Raw genomic sequence first — 17581 nt, 5'->3', positions numbered from 1 at the left:
CTGACACACAGTAGCTGTTATACGTTGAACAGATGGATGGATGGATGCATGGATGAATATATGGATTAATGGGTGAATGGATGGGTGGATGAATGGTAAGCGTGGCAGGGAGGAAAGAAGGAAATAAGGATGATGGAAGGGAGGGAGGGAGGGAGGGAGGGAAGATGAACAGATGGATGGTTGAATAGATGGATGAATGTATAAATAGATGGATATATGGATGAATAAATGGATGGATGGATGGAAGGATGGTGAGGATGGCAGGAAGAAAAGAAGAAAAAAGAAGGGATGATGAAAGGAAGGGAAGGAGGGAGGGAGGGACGGAGGGAAGAAGAATGGATGGATGAATGACTGGGTGGACAGACAAACCATGGTGTGAAATATCAGCCCTGAGTCATAGTTAAGAAAACATTGCAAGTGAATACCTTTGGTAATTCAGCATTTTTAGTATAGCCATATACATTACCTTTTTTTAATAGAAAAAGTAAATCAATACATTAAAAATCATAGTCTAAGAACTTGCTGATGCTGCATTGATGTGACACCTTCACATGCGTTACCTTGAATTATGTAATGATCACAATTACACATGTAAATATATTTTTAAAAAGATGCCGGTCTAACTACGATGTTGTGATTTCTATTGATGCCCCACGGAAAGAACTGGGTCAAAAGTTGCCAGAAAGGGAATGAGAGCAAACGTGTATACTGAGGATCCACTGAGTGTCAAGTTGTTTACGAAAACATTACTGTCAGACCCTCTCACCTCTGCTCGGAGGGTAATTCCATGCCTGTTTCTCAGGGGAGAGAACTGACAGGCAATGAAATTACAGGTCCTGCCTGAGACCACAAGGCTAGTAAATGGCAGAGCTGCCTTTGAATTCAGCTCTGATCAGTCCCAAACTCTTGCTGCTGTCACTCTCCCTGACATGGCCTTCCTCGGAAGAGGGCCTTATGGAAGGGAGGGAATGGGGTGCCCATCGTTCAAGGACTGTGCTTACCTGTGTTAGCTCATTAACTTCCCAGCAATCCCATAAGGAAGGGACTATCATCCCCATCTGGCAGGTGAGGAAACTGAGTTTCAGAGCTGAATGTCACTTCTGAGGTTGTTGATTTAATCTTCACGAAAGCTCTTTTTCAAGGTCAGCCGGATTTCATGACAATATGGCCTCAGCAAAGACAGACAAAGGACTTGGGGCTTCACAGACTTGCTGGGTGCCCTAAATTCCTTCATTACACTCTCCATGAAGTCACAGCACTTTGGCTCTGGTTAAAATGCAAATCATACCTGCAAGGGATAACATGGAAAGCCATTATCAGCCTGGAATAAAGCCAGGCCACGTTCGTGTCCAAATTTCATTCTCAATACCTTTGGGTTTCTTTTTAATAACTTAAAAATGTTTTTTTGCTACCAATGCGTGTTCATTGTAGAAATTTAGGAAATGCAGAGAGGCAAAAAAATAAATGAAAAATTGCCCAGAATCTCCCTGAGGCAGCCATTTCTTCTCATTACATCTAGTAGCAGTTTTCAAATTTTGTTCTGGGAAATCACACATGCCCCACTCTCCACCCAACTAATTAAGGGACTAACTCTACCCCTGGCTGGTGGAGGGGGAAGAGCCTGTGACCCAAAAAATGGACAATCAGGACTTCCCTGGTGGCGCAGTTGTTGGGAGTCCGCCTGCCGATACAGGGGATGCAGGTTCATGCCCCGGTCCGGGGGGATTCAACGTGCCGCAGAGCGGCTGGGCCCGTGGGCCGTGGCCGCTGGGCCTGTGCATCCGGAGCCTGTGCTCCGCGGCGGGAGAGGCCACGGCAGTGAGAGGCCCGCGTACCGCAAAAAAAAAAAAAGGACAATCAGAGCATACCAGTCCTGGCCACAGTGATTGGTTCACAGAAAAAAGAACAACCAAGCCCAGCTAGCACTGCCCAGGACTTTCCCTAAAATCATTTTAAAAGAGGCCTTTTTCTCCTGGTCCTAAGCTGCAAACAGCTGAGAGCAGAGTGGCTATTCTCGCTACAGTCTGTGGAGAGGTTGCCTGAGAATGAAGCCAACTCCCTAGAGGAGAGGAGAGCTGAGGTATGTGGAGAGAGAGATTTCTGACATTGAGCACCTGGATCCAACTACACCTGAGGCCAACGCTTTTTATTTTCAAGGTTTCCATTTTTGTTCATTTGTGCTCAGTTTTAAAAACAAAAGTGTTAATTTGAATCTAATAACAGATCTTCATTGCTGCATGCAGGCTTTCTCTAGTTGTGGCGAGCAGGGGCTACTATTGGTCGTGGTGTGCAGGCTTCTCATTGCAGTGGCTTCTCTTGTTGTGGAGCATGGGCTCTAGGTGTGCAGGCTTCAGTAATTGTGGGTCACGGGCTTAGTTGCTCCGCGGCATGTGGGATCTTCCCAGACCAGGGCTCGAACCTGTGTCCCCTGCATTGGCAGGCGGATTCTTAATCACTGCACCACCAGGGAAGTCCAAGGCCAATTCTTTAATAGACTTTTCAGTTATTAAATTAAACCATATACAATTGCCAATATTTGACAATTCTTGACCTAAAAATGACAATTTCAAACCCTTCAACTTAATACATGAGCCAACAAATTCCCTTTCCTACTTAAATAAGTTTAAATTGAGTTTCCAACTCTTGCAACTGAAAGAGTCCCATCCAATACACTCATCATCCCAAGAAATTCAACATTCACATTTTGGTGTGTCTCCTCCCATATTTATTTCTTTCAGTGTATACGTTTGTATAATATAATATCAATATAATACAACAAATTTATGATATTTTAATTTAACTTATTATCTGTGTGATTGTTCAATATCTGCTTCCCCCTATGGAATGTTTCAGGAGAACATGTTTTATTCCAGCCAGTGTCAGAACCATAGTAGATGCTCAATAAATATTTGTCGACCACACCAATACATGTATATACTAAAAAGCAGAACCAGAGTGAGAGAGTGATTTCGGGAAAAGCCAATCTGCAGCCAGGCATACAGCTATCCTATAAAAGTGAGATATACGGTCCCATTAGAGGAGGGCCCAGATGCACAGCAGACAATGAAAACCTGGAACCTGCATTAAAATATAAATGGGAAGCTAGCCAAACCTGGCAGCCTAGATAGAAGACGGGCATTTGCTGAGGGAAATGTGTTGTTCAACTCATCAGCCTTTTAAAAAGTTGGCAGGGGGCCAGGATGGAGAGGAGCACAGAAAAGAAATCCAACAGCAAGATCCATGGTTTGAAACGCATAAAAAGAGGCTCAGCAGAGGTTTTTTTTTTTAATGAATCTTCTGAATGTGCATTGCTCAGACCATAGGCCCGTGACTCATTACTGCTTCCTTGAGGTGGTACGGCAAAATGCAGGGGCAGAAATGAAAGGCGATCTACTGAGCGATCAATCATGCCACTACAATTACCATAGGCTCACTGATTATTAGAATATGGAGGTAAGTTCTGTTATTGCTGCTGCTGTTGTTATTGGCACCATCATCAATACTCACACAAACAACAGTAAGAGTGGATGGTGGCTATTGCCAGGCAAGGTGCGAAGAGGTTCTCGTGCATTATCTCATTATCTCTTACAGCACCCTACGAGACAGGTACCCATTTTACAGATGGGGAACTGAGGCTCAGAGATGTGAAACCACTTGCCCATGGGCACATAGTTGCTAAGGGCAGAGCTAGGACTCAAACTCAAGGTCTTCTGACTCTTTCTGCTCTATTGATTTTCTAGATGATCTAATCAACTCCCCTCATTGTACAAGTGAGGGCAAGGAGGCACTGTAGTTCTGAAGTGGGAGGAGACGCCAAATAGCTATTAGGACCTTTACATGATTACACCTAAATATTAAACCTTTAGCTTTTCAGAAGTGATCCTAAGCAAAGAATGCGGAGGGTCCTGGTGTAGTAGGACCCAGGCGGGGTCAATCAGAAGATACTTGCTGACGTTTGCATCACATGAAGGTACTGATTGGGAGGGCAGCCATTCTGGAGGTTCAGTCCATGTGACCCATGACCTGACAATCCACAGCAGGGGCCTTACAGGGGCACACGTGAGGATGCTTACCACCGTGCTGTCTGCTGGGGCAGCAGGTGGAGGCCCTCTAGTATCTGCCCCTAAATAAATGGATGAGTAAAATATGATGGGCCCACACCAGGTGGAGCTTCAAATCACAGTGTCATGAAGAAAGTAACAAGCAGGATGAAACCCACAGCACAGTACCATTTAGGTAAATGAGAAACATATGCACACAAAACATGTTGTCCAGGAACAAATAAAAAGATACCAAACAGATTAGACTGCCTGCCTGGAGTGGGGGGAATGAGAGTGGGGCATGAGGATCAAGGGAATGAATGGATGGATGAATGAATGAATGAATGAATGAATGTATAACACATAGGTCACTTGCAGACAATAATGGGAAGGCACCATAAACCAAGGAATATGAGTACCTCAATCCTTGGCACCCTAGATTCAAAAAAATAAATACAACCCAAAACAAAATCCATTCTGCTAGGCTCTATTTTCTGGGAAGGGAATGGAAAGACCTCATTAGATGATAGTAAGAGAAAAACTGTGACAATTCTATAAAAGGGCCCCATTTTTAAAAAATGCGTGTCGTGTGACTTTATACAGAAAACAGTCTGGAAGGATCCGTGTCCATGTGCTCACAGGGAGTCGCTAGGAGCAGCGATGAGTCTGCACCAGTCAGCCTTGTCTACGGCACACCCAGCTGGGCTGACCCATGGGAGGACTCAATCACACTCACATAATCACATACTTGATTCTTCGGAATGTGAAATGCATGCTTTTCTCTACACCTTTATATCATCTGCATGTTTTAGAAGAGCACAAATGCTTTTATAATCAAAAAGGAACAATAAAGCATTTTCTGTTTGGGAGGAAAATGTTAAGTAAGAATGAACATAGGGATTCTGAGGCCAGCCGTGTCTGAGATTCCCATCTCCCCTGGCAACCACTGAGCATCTATTTTCAGGTATCCATGAGTATGTCTTTAGCGCCCACTCAGAGCACAGTTCAGGGCAGAAGGCTCCAGAGGGAAAAAGGGACTGCAGGTGGGAGGGGTCACGGTTTGTAGCAGAGCCTGTGGAGCTTGACTCCAGACTAGCGTGTGATGCGGGGTAAGTTCTTTGACCTTTCCAAGCCTCTGCTTCCACACCTGTAAAATGGGCACAATACCAGCATGGCATCAGGATTAAATGAAAGAATGCATGGGAGGGGTTTAGCACCAAGCCTAGCACAGAGCAGGTGCTCAACATGTAATCATCTTGTTATTGTGGCTTCCTGGGGAAGCCTCTCAGCTGGCAGGAACTGAGGGGACCGAAGTACAGAGTGCAGACTGCACTGGGCCCTGCAGGGCTCTTATTTTCAGATTTCTGCTTTTAAGGCATCAGAGTTGGGGAGGCTCATGCCTTGTCCTTCCCCGGCCTCCCTCAGAGCTGTGCCAAGGGAAGCCTTAATTCCTGGATAAAAAAGGCAGTAAAGGGGCTTCCCTGGTGGCGCAGTGATTGAGAGTCCGCCTGCCGATGCAGGGGACGGGGGTTCGTGCCCTGGTCCGGGAGGATCCCACATGCCGTGGAGCAGCTGGGCCCGTGGGCCATGGCCGCTGGGCCTCCGCGTCCGGAGCCTGTGCTTCGCAACGGGAGAGGCCACAACGGTGAGAGGCCCGCGTATCGCAAAAAAAAAAAAAAAAAGGCAGTAAAGGATCATTTGGGCCAATTTCGTCAGTGGGGCACTCCGTGCACTGGGGAAAAGACACGGAATTATAACACAGCCCACGGTGTCCAGGCTGTGGCCCCAGACAGGGTGATTAGAAATGAAGAGATGGGATTCCAGATGCAGAAAGAGGAGGAGTCATCTGAGGACATGAGCCAGTGCCATCCAGACCAAAGCCCTGGGAATAAACAGACCCCATGCACACATCTATGAAGTTCTGGCAGAAGTATTGGCCCTGGGGACGGACACACACACACACACACACACACACACACACACACACCAGCTCAGGGAGCTCTATTTAGAATTTTCTCCTTTCACCTAAATCAAATCAGAGATGATGTGCCAGATTGCCCAACCACAATTCATGTTTTTTGCTTTTGCCTTAAAAATAGTACAAATATCTATAACATACCGAGTGTTTACTATGAGCCAGGCGCTCTGCTAACATCTTTACAGGAATTAGTTCATCTAATACTACAAATAGCAAGTATCAATTAGGATTCGAATGTGTTGCAAGGACACAAAACAAAAGAACAGTGGCTTAAGAAAGTTTACTTCTTTCCTATGTTAAACAAGTTCAGAGAGTTGGTTCAGGACATGTGTGAATGACTAGAGCTCCTTCCTTCTTGAGCATGTGACATTCTCCTCATGGCCCAATATAGCTTCTTGAGCTCCTGCATCACAACCACATTCCAGCCAGTAGGAAGGAGGAAGGGACAAAGAAAAGCACCTGTCTCTTTTAGGGTCCTTCCAGAAAGCTGCAGGTGACATTTATGCTTACATCATCCCAGCCAGAATTAGTCACATGACTACCCCTAGCAGCAGGGAGTGATGGGAAATGAAATTTTTACTCTGGGTGACCATGAATCCAAACACAAGTCAGGGAAGGAAATGGGAGAATAGCTACTGGGTGGAGGGAGAACACTTGTGGTCTTGGCCACAGAATTAATAATAATTCTGCTTTTCAGGTGGGGAAACTGAGGCTCAGACAGAGGCACTGACTTGTCAAAGGTCACCCAGATAGTATGTGGCAGAGCCAGGGGTTGAACCGATGTCTGTCTGATGCTGAGCCACTGGGCCTTTTGAAATCTATATAAAAAGATAAAGATGGGAAATTCCACCAACAGGAGAAACCCACAGAGACACACCTCCAAAATCACCGGCTTCAGGGCTTAGATTTTATATGCAGAGTTTCAAACCAGAACCATTTTGACAACTGAATCCAAATCCCCAGGAAAAAGTTGTTTTTAATGGTGACTGTGAAGAGCCTTAATCAAAGCAGCCAAAAGAACGCCACATCTGCAGGACTCAGGGAACAGGCTGTGAATTTTGTTTAGAATGTCCCTTCCTGGTCAGTTAAAACAGGGGGATTCATGGCGACCAGGGCACCACACCTGGAGGTCCCTCTTCAAGGTGGGGCAGCAGTGTTTTCTGGGGGCTGACAGTCTTCTGCCCTCTCTGTCTCTGAGGTGCAGATAATCATAATTATCTGAATTGCCTCACAGGGCGGGGAGACCATGAAATCCCACTGAGGAGCTGGAGAGGAGAGACACCTCCAAGGTGTCCCAGCTCCTGTTCAGGGCCGACAGCCTGGCCCCATGGCAGCCTGGCTGTGGAGCTGAGTCCTTGCCTCCCTTTCTCCGTCCACACCAATCAGTGGTGCACATCACCCCACAGGAGAGGAGATGCGAACAGCGACGATCAGAGCTAAGCCGCTCAGCTGCAAATATCTGACTTCCTCGTTAGAAAGCCTCCATGACAGAGGGATGTGCATTATCCCCAGTTTACAGCAGAGAAAATGGAGCCGTAATGACTTAAAGTAAAATGGTACAACCACTTTGGAAATCTGTTAGTTTCTAATAAAGTAATACATACTGTTACCATAGGACTCAGCAATGCTGCTCTGATGTACCTAAATGCCTAAGAGAAATGAAAACAGAGAGACCTCTACAGGAAACAACCTAGATGTCCACAAACAAGAGAATGGATTAAAAAATAATAATTATGGACCCATACAATGGAATACCCCTCAGCAATAAAAAGAAAGGAACCACTGATGTACGTGACAGCATGCATGAATCTCAGAAATTATGCTGAGTGAAAGAAGCTGGTCACGAAAGAACATACACTATAGGATTTCATGGATCTGAAGTTCAACAGGCAAAGTTACACTATGGTGATAGAAACCAGCATAATGCTCACCTCTGGGAGAAAGGGTACTGAGTAGGAAGGGGCACAGGGAAGCTTCTGGAGTTATTTTATATAAGTTGATCTGAGCGATACAAGAAGGTTGCATTTGGCAAAATTAATGAGGCTGTAGACTTAAGGTTTGTGCCTTTCACTGTATGTAAATTATGCCTTGATTGAGTACAGTGTGGGAGCGAAGGGGGGCGGATACAAAGAGGTGAAGGGACTCAGCCTTCTACACAGCTAGAAATGACAGAGTTGTGCCATGAACCAACAGCCAACCTAAACCGAGCAGTGAAAGAACAGCTCCCACGTTTTCTGCAAGGATTGGGGGGATCTCTGTGTAGGTCATACATATTTCCAAGCGTTCTCTCTGAGCCAGGCCCTGTGTTGGGGGCTGGAGTGAAGATGCACATGACAGCCATGGTCCTGTCCCGATGAAGCCTCTGCCCCAGGACAGAGGATAAGCAGGCATCCCAGGGCCATGTGGGGAGGTAGAAGGACTGGCAGTGGACACCCCTGGAGGGAACTAAGTCCAGATTTCCTAGAGGAAGAGGCAGCAAAGCTAGAAAGGAATAAGGGAAGGAAGGAATGTGATGCAGGTAGGAGGAACAGGTTGGGTAAAGACCCATGGTGTAGGAAGAGAGAATGTGGTCCATCCGGGGAAGGGACCGCAGTAATACAGCCCTCCTGGAGCTTACAGTGGGAATAGGCAGAGATGAAAGATGCCGTTAATAAAAAGAATAAAAGTGCCTACACTTATGCGCTACTTACTCTGTGCCAAGCACTCTTCATATATTAACTCATTAAATCTTCACAAGAACCTTAGGGATTAAATTGCCCCCATTTCACAGATGATGAAATTGAGGCTCAGAGGGGGGAAGTAAACTGTCTAGGGTCACAAAGCTGCTAAGTGGCAGCGACAAGATTTGAATCCAGGTCAGCTGCTCAGAGTCACTCTGCTGCCAGCTATGGAGGTGGAGAGGGACAGATTACAAACACCCTAACCAGCTATTTTAAGGTTTCATCCTGCGAGCAGAGGGAGTTACTCAGCCCCTCTCTGAGCTTCAGTTTCTGTGTGTGTAAAACATAGATGTTAATAATTTCTACCTCAAAGTATGGTGATGGGGCTTAAAGCGGATGAAGAGTGTAAAGCAATGAGCAGAAGGCCCTGTTTGTATGACACCATCCTACGTATTACCTATCATTATTCTATGGCAACAATCACTGAATAGCTGACATGCCAGGACCTACAATGTGTAGGCACACAGTGCGTGAATTACCTCATTTAATGCTCATAGCAGCCTGTGAGTTAGAAGCCGTTATCATCACACAGCCCACAGACGAAGGAAGTGAGGGAAGAGAGATTCACAACTTGTCCAAGATAATGCCACTAACCAAGCAGCACAAGGCTCCAGCGCAGTTGATGACAGCCATACACGGCAAGCGAGCACCAAAGCGATCAAGTCCCAACTGAGATGTGCTGTGAGTGTAGTTTATTTTATTTACTTATTTTTGGCTGCACTGGGTCGTCGTTGCTGCGCGCGGGCTTTCTCTAGCTGTGGTGAGCGGGGGTTACTCTTCGTTGCGGTGCGTGGGCTTCTCATTGTGGTGGCTTCTCTTGTTGCGGAGCACGGGCTCTAGGCGTGCGGGCTTCAGTAGCTGTGGCACGCGGGCTCAGTAGTTGTGGCTCGCGGGCTCTAGAGCACAGGCTCAGTAGTTGTGGTGCACGGGCTTAGTTGCTCCATGGCATGTGGCATCTTCTAAGACCAGGGCTGGAACCCGTGTCCCCTGCATTGGCAGGCAGATTCTTAACCACTGCACCACCAAGGGAAGCCCGCTGTGAGTGTAAAATGCAGCCAGATTTTGAAGACTTCGTTTGAAACATCTCATAATAATTTTTCATATTGAATACATGTTGACATGATAATATTTGGATGTACAGGGTTAACTAAAAGAGATTATTAAAATTAATTTCACCGGTTTCCTTTTACTTTTTTTTTTAAATGGCTACTAGAAAATTTAAGAATTCCATATGAAGCCTGCATTAAATTTCCCTGGGGCGGAGTTGCCCTATAACCACTTTGCTTCAGTGTGTGGGGTGAACCATGACGCTCGCCTCTCAGGCTCTCCACCAGGTACTTCTGTTCTTCTGATGTTGCTGTACTTCAGCTTGAGCCCATGTGCTAATGAAATGACTCCCTTGTCCCTCATGGCTGTGTGTGTGTGTGTGTGTGTGTGTGTGTGTGTGTGTGTGTGAGCGTGCATGCATGCATGTGTCCTCTTCAAAGACATTTCCTGCTGGGTTACCTCTTTGCCAGTTTTAGCAACACACCAGCTTGCTGAGGGTGGGAGAAAGAAGGCAGAGGGACCCCCTGTGCAAACCCAGTGTCACAGCCCTCCACCCCCTCTCCTACTGGCTGCTCCATCTGATGGCCAATGAGCCCCGCGGTTCCAGGTTCTTGCCCCTGGCAAGGTTACTGAAGTTGAGATCGGCTGTCCTCCCTTTCCTAGGGAAAATAAAAATATTCTAATTAAAGCTGGGAAGGCCCCAGGAACAGCAGTGCTGGCACCAGGCTGATGGATGTAATTCAGTTTGGAGCATGAAGAGCAGGACTCTAGGCTCTCGCCATTACCAAGCCGACTGGAGGGCAGAAACGATCCAAAAGTGGCTTTAACGAATGCAGGGCAGCCCACGTCGGGGTGGAGGTGGGGGCTTGAACTGAGGGGCAGAAAGAGCCCTGTTCTATCTGCAGCCAGGGAACAGGTGAGGTCATGGGGTGTGGGGACCCAGATACACCTGGCTCCTCCCACCCTCAGTTTCCACATCTGGCAACAGAAGCTTGTTTTGGTACCCTACCTCCTAGGTCCTCGTGAAGACTGAATGAGGTAATGCAGGTTCAGTGTTCACTTGGGACCTGGCACAGGAGTATGCACTTAATTAAACGGGAGCCGTACTCTTTTATTCCCCTTCCCTACATGGCACAGAGACGCTAAGTGAGCAGATGCTATTGGAAAAATGGTGCCAACAGACTTGCTCAACACTGGGCTGCCACAAAGCTTCAATTTGTAAAAAACGCAGTATCGGCAAAGGGCAATAAGGTGAAGCGCCATAAAAGGAAGTCTGCCTGTACCTGGTACGTGGTGAAGGTTCAATAAATATTAACTGTGATTATCCTTTCCTTCTGAAAGGTGAGGAAACTGAGACTCAGGGAGGAAGAAGTGATCTGTCCAGGACAGCACAGCAATCCATCAAATTTCATGAAGCAAAAACTTAGAAGAAACTAGACCAGTGTCATTCCAATAGAAATACAGTGAGAGTCCCATATGTACTTTCAGACTTCTTGTAGCCACATTTTTAAAAGAAGTAAAAAGAAACAAGTGAAATTAATTTTAGTGTGCTAGTTCATCTATCCCAGTATACTCCAAATATTACCATTCCAACATGTGTTCAGTGTAAAAAAACTAAGGAGATATTTTACATTCATTTTATCTAGTAGCCACATTTAAAAAAAATAAAAATAAGCAGGTGAAATTACATTTAATGATATATATTATTTAACCCAATATATCCAAAATGTTATTATTTCAACATGCAATCGATACAAAAAAGCATTAATGAGATAACTTCCCATTCGTTTTATCATACTAAGTCTTTGAATTCTAATGTGACCTTTCATACTTATGACACATCTCATTTTGGATCTGCTGCATTTCAAGTGCTCAGTAGCGACATGCAGCTGCCATCGTGTACGGGGGGAGTCAGTCTGCATCTCTAGCCCTGTGAAGTATTAATACCCCCATTTCTGTAGATGCATAAATGGTTCCTGCAAGGTTAAGTGACTTGCCCAAGGTCACACAGTTAGAAACGGCGGAGCCAGGTTTGGGGCTGTTTGGCCTATTCGATATAACGCCCCTGGGACCTGGGTCCTTCCACCTCCTCTGGAGCCCTCACATCTGCCTCAGGGTTGTCCACCCCAAGCCATCGATTACCATCATGATTTATGGCCCTCTTGCCAGGCAGTCCTGGAGACATCATTGATTTTTTCTGCCAGCGGAGGCCTGCCTGAATGCCCTCACCTCGCTGCACCGCCTCTGCTTGCAGCTCAGACTATCCATCGATTCCCCGCTCATCAGTGGTGCCGTGGAGTAAACTACAGCTACACTTAGATTCGCTTAATCAGGCACTTGGTCAGGGTAGACCCATCTGACAATTTTATTGGGCCGGGAGCATCGTATTTCAGTGTCTGTTTCCACCCCGTGTTCTTGTTCCTAGATCAGCCTGAGTGGATGTTGGAGCTGCTGCTTTATGTATTACGGCAGGGCCCATGCTCCTTCCTAGTAAGAAGAAACCCTCTGATTGGAGTGTCATTGGTTGTCTGACATGGAAGGGGGTCACCTGTCAACCAACCAGCATTTATTGAACAAAATCTGTGAGCTCAGCTTTCAGTGGGATAGCATTAGTAATGCCTGTACCTGTAACAACAATGCTAGCTAACATTTATTTAGTCCTTACTATGTTCCAGCAAGTTGCACATATACAAACAATATTGCAGGGTTGGTTCTATTATTATTCCCATTACTTCAGGAGAGGAAACGGAGGCTCAGGAAGGTGAAGGGGCTCTCCCAAGGTCACAGAGCTGAGGAGGGATAAATTCAGGATCTAATCCCAAGCAGTCTGGCTGCCTCCAAGAGCTCACTGCCTTGTTAAATAGGTGAGATACATACTCAAAAAATTTGATGAATAAAAGTAGGGGGAAAGCAATAAGGAATATTGTTTCTGAACTAACAATAATAATAACAACATAGCAAATACTTATTAGAAAACTTGCAATGCACCAGGCTCTGTTGTAAGAGAGCATACCATATCTCATTCTTATTTATATTAACATACCATATCTTATTAAAGCTCTGCAAAACCCTAGAAGTAGGTGCTATTACCATCTTATTTTACAGAGTGAAATAAGTGAAAGGAAATCATACAGGTAGAAAGAGGCGGAGACAGAGTATCAGCCCCAGAATCTACATTCTTGACCACAGCGTTCAGCTGACTCCTTCCCTCAGAGCAAGTGGTCTCTTTTACACAAGCGTTCAGTATGAATTTTAGGAAGAACCCACAGCTAAGTGGATTTTTGTCTAACCCCATAACTATCATAAAGAAAAAATATCCAGTGGGGAGGATTCGGCAAAGAAGCTGCTGCAGAAGGGAAAGAAAAAGCCACATCAAAATACAAAGATCACAAGGGGGTGTCTGTATAATGAGGAACGTAGCTGGAAGTAAGGAGGCACATAGAGACGAAACAAAGAGTTTATGATAATTTTTAAAAGGGCTTCACAAGTTAGAATAAAGCCTTGTGCAGTAGCATAACGTTCTGGAGTATTGACTGGAGTTGTTTTCCTTACAGCTCATCCTTTTTCCCCATTCAGGCAGCAAGTGGCTGTCAGGGCATCTCTGCCTGAGAAAGAATTGACACAGAAGAGTAGACATAATTAAGCAATCAGGTTCCTGGCTTGTGAGTTTTGAAGTCTTTCTCCTGAATCAGAATCTCTGGGGATTTGACCTAAGCAAAGCTGAAGTTTTAGTAAGTTCCCCAGCTGATTCTGATGTAAAGTGTAAGAAGCACTCTTGGGCAGCCGATAAAATATTTGGGAGAATGTTTAGTAAGAACAAGATATCCTATTCTTAGAAAAGCTGCCCTGGAATCGAGGAATTAGAGAATAAGAACCAAAATGCTCAGATATTATTAGGACTCTGAGAAAGAACTCTGTTTCTCACCCACCTGACTCCCAGGTTAATTTGGGGAGCAATGAAGGATGCCGGGTAGATTGGGGCATCTGAGAGCAGCAGGCACCTGCCCCAGCCCTTCCCTTGGGTGTAACCTGAGGAGGGGAAAAGGTAAGACCTCACAGCTCTCAGTGCCCAGCATGGGTACGTCTGACCTGTGAACCTGAGACCCATCCTTCTCAGACTCCTGTGCCAAAGTGCAGCGTGGAAGCAGAAGAGTAATCCAGGTGCCGAAGTGGGTCCTGGAGACTGAGTCTCCTGAATCCCAGAGTGGTATGAAAGCCGCAGAAGGGCTCCTACAGACTAAGCTGAGGACCCGAGAGGACATTTTGGTCAGAAATTCAGACTCATTCAGCAGTGACCTAGATGGGCAGAGGCATGAAGAGCACACAGGCCGGGGGGAATAGACTAGAACAGAAGGATCTGATCCCCATCTCACTGCCACACTTTGTTACTATGAATGTCCCCCAGGGAAACCCCAATTAGACCTAGTCTAGATTTCTGCTCTGAGGCAGAATGGGGTCTGTAGCTGACGCTATCAGGACCCCACCTACGTCCCTCGGACCCTTTGCCATTTTCATGCGCACGGTCTCCCCGTGTGCTTTGACGCCCTATGGCCAGCACCTACATCTCTTTGTGGCAGGGCTGCCCCCAGGCTTCCAGAGCCCCCTTGGCTCTGCCCACCTAGAGAGCCCAAAATGCCCAGGTGCTCACATTCCCCAGTACAGCCCTTAACTAGTGCTGATGAGTACAGGGAGAAGGAGATACAAGCCTTTCAGCTTCCATGCCCCCAATCTGGAACATTCTGATGTGTGGCCATTACTGTCCCCAGGGCCCTGTGGTACTCAGTGAAGGTTACCCTCCATGGGACCTGGCTTGACCCTTTCCCTTGAGAGTCTAACTAGCCTACTCCTTGATCAGATTTTCCTGAGACCACTTCCTTGTACGTCACTTTTACATACATCCTCAACTTAGGGTCCGTTTCTGAAGAAGCTGATGTAAAACAGGGGCTCAAAATAAAACTGAGTTTACTAGAGGAAAAAAATTAAGTTACATTTTTATGCTCGCCTGAGTTTATAGACTAAGATTGATAAGAGTACACTTATTAACAAATATCTTCATAAAAGCTAATTCTTTTCAGCACTCACACATTTCCATGAATGATCTCATTAAACTCACGAGTCAGGAACCATTGTTATGCCCATTTTACAGATTTCAAGAGGTTCAATAACTTGTGGTTCAGTGGCTGCTAGGAAAGCTGGAACCCTTGTCCTGACCACACGCTCTATGTCTTGGTCTGGCTGAAGTCCCACCCTCTAAACAGAAGTGCTAAGGAAAAGTCAGAGACACAGTCACTGAGCTCCTCCTACACCTACACAGGCAGTTCTGGGCCATAAGAAAGAGCAGACCTTACAGGCAGCCTCTGTACCAGAAAGGGCAGAGCACAGGCTGAGTATAAAAGGCCCTGAGTGAGTTTAAATCCCAGCTTCAGCACTTACTTGCTATGTGGTCTTGGACAGGTCCTGTCTCTCAGCTCTGTGCTTCAGTTTTCTCTCTAACAAAATGGGGTTAAAATTATTTAAAATGCAGATCTCCTGGATAGTGATTCAAGGACCTGGCTGTGGGTTCCTGACATCTGTGGTCTTCAAAATCCCCTGCCAAAGTATGCTGATGACCACAATTTAGTTTGAAAAGTATCAGAAAAATAAGAAGGCTGGTTGATTGACAGATAAGTGACAAAGCAAATAAATAAATAAATAAATAAAATTCTTTCAGTTTTGCTATATGTTTGAAACTTTTCATAACAAAATGTTGGAGGGAGCAAACTTCCCAAGGAGGTTTTTTTTCTGGTGCAAATGGTCCCCGTCTGCTTCTTTTATAAGTCACTGATGCTCAAAGCAAGAGAGAGGCAAGGCAGGAGAAGACAAGAGCCGGTAGTGCTTATCTTTCTAGGATCCCCTATCTTGGGCATTTCAGTCTTCAATTTGCATTTTATTTTTGTTTGGGAGTTGTCAGGTCCAGAGAGCATGTCCCCAACAAGGTTTTCAGCTGCAAAGGAATGCTGGTTTTGATAGCAAGATAGTGGGAGCAAGGCTACAGGTACCTGGGGAGAGACAGAGATGGATATCATTGGGCACAAGATGTATCTTGCAGTCACCAGATGTGACTTCGCTGTGGGGCCCACGATATTTCCCAGTGCTTTGGAAATCACTCTCATTCATCACCCTTTATGCTTCTGATTCATCTTGCAGGCAAGACAAGTCATTTTACGCAGAAGCAAGAAGGATTCCTTTTATAGCCCTCTGAATAAGTGGGCTGTTTATTCTCTCTTTCCAAAGGCTTCTGTCAGTTCCTGCTGGATCCATCCAGGTTCATCTCAAAGTGCTTCCCTCCGGCAGACAAAACCACAAGCGGTTACAAACCTCATTGATAATTCACCCAGGCTCAGAGAGATGACCACACCATAGTCAAAACAGCGGGGGTCACAGTTAACAAGGCACCTTTTCATCAGAGGTACCGGGGAAATGACAAGAGAATGCTGGGCACCAGTCAAGGGCTGAGAGGTGGAGAACCAGCATCTATTCTGAAGTTTATCTGTTCTCTTTTTATGACACAAAAATTAAGAGAATGGACTTGAGGACATGGGGAGGGGGAAGGGTAAGCTGGGATGAAGTAAGAGAGTGGCATGGCCATATATACACTACCAAATGTAAAATAGATAGCTAGTGGGAAGCAGCTGCATGGCACAGGGCGATCAGCTCGGTGCTTTGCCACCACCTAGAGGGGTGGGATAAGGAGGGTGGGAGGGAGACGCAAGAGGGAGGGGATATGGGGATATATGTATACATATAGTTGACTCACTTTGTTATACAGCAGAAACTAACACAACACTGTAAAGCAATCATACTCCAATAAAGATGTTAAAAAAAAATTAACTTGACTTCTTGGTAGCAGTTCAATGCCCAACACACCAAAGCCAGTTACTGTCTTTAGCACAGAGCTGGACCCATAGTAAATACTCAATACTTTTTTTAATGAATAAATGAATGGAGAATATAGAAAAATACATTTGCCTTCATGGGTTAATAATATTATTATATCATCATGTGTTGAATGGACTGTGTGCCAAATTATGGTAGACTGTTTGCCCAAAAAATGGCTCTAATTATTTCCCTCCCTGTATCTATAACCCTTGGTAATACGACTTGGCATCGCCTCCAATCAAGAGACAGAGTGTATTTTCCTGCCCCTGAAGTTTGATTGGCCCTGTTATTTGTGAACACATCTTGGTCAACAAGACGTGGCAGAAATGACTGGGTGCCAGTTCCAATCCTAAGCCCCAAAAGGCCTTGGGCATGTCCCCTCACTATCTCAGAACCCTGTCATTAACCAACTGCAGGATAAGAATTTAAGTAAAGCAGAGACAAGATAGTCCAGCTGGGACCATCCTAGATCAGCCAGTTCCTCCATCAATCCAAACCACCCAGCAATGGACTGAAATGGCATGAATAAGCTGAGATCAGCTGAGACTAGAAACACTCAAGTGAACCCAGCCCAAATTGTGAGCTAAATTGGTGGTTCTAGGATCTACGTGTTGTCCTAAGACACTAAGTGTAAAGGTTGTTTCCTTTCACAGCAAAAGCTGACTGATACACAAGTGCTGTGTTACATACCTAATATCATTTAACCCTTACAACATCCCTGCAAAGTGGGCGCAATGGATGCAGTTATCTGTCCTCCAAAATGTGTTCTTTCCTTATCCCATAGCAAGAGAGTTTTAGTTGGGACATAGCTGCCTAGCTAGAGACTAAATTTCTCAGCTCCTCTTGCAGTTATGCTTGGCAATGCGAGTGAGTTTTTA

This window comes from Globicephala melas, chromosome 13 (assembly GCF_963455315.2).
Source record: "Globicephala melas chromosome 13, mGloMel1.2, whole genome shotgun sequence".
NCBI classification, from domain to species: domain Eukaryota; kingdom Metazoa; phylum Chordata; class Mammalia; order Artiodactyla; family Delphinidae; genus Globicephala; species Globicephala melas.
This window is presented reverse-complemented; position numbering follows the sequence as displayed.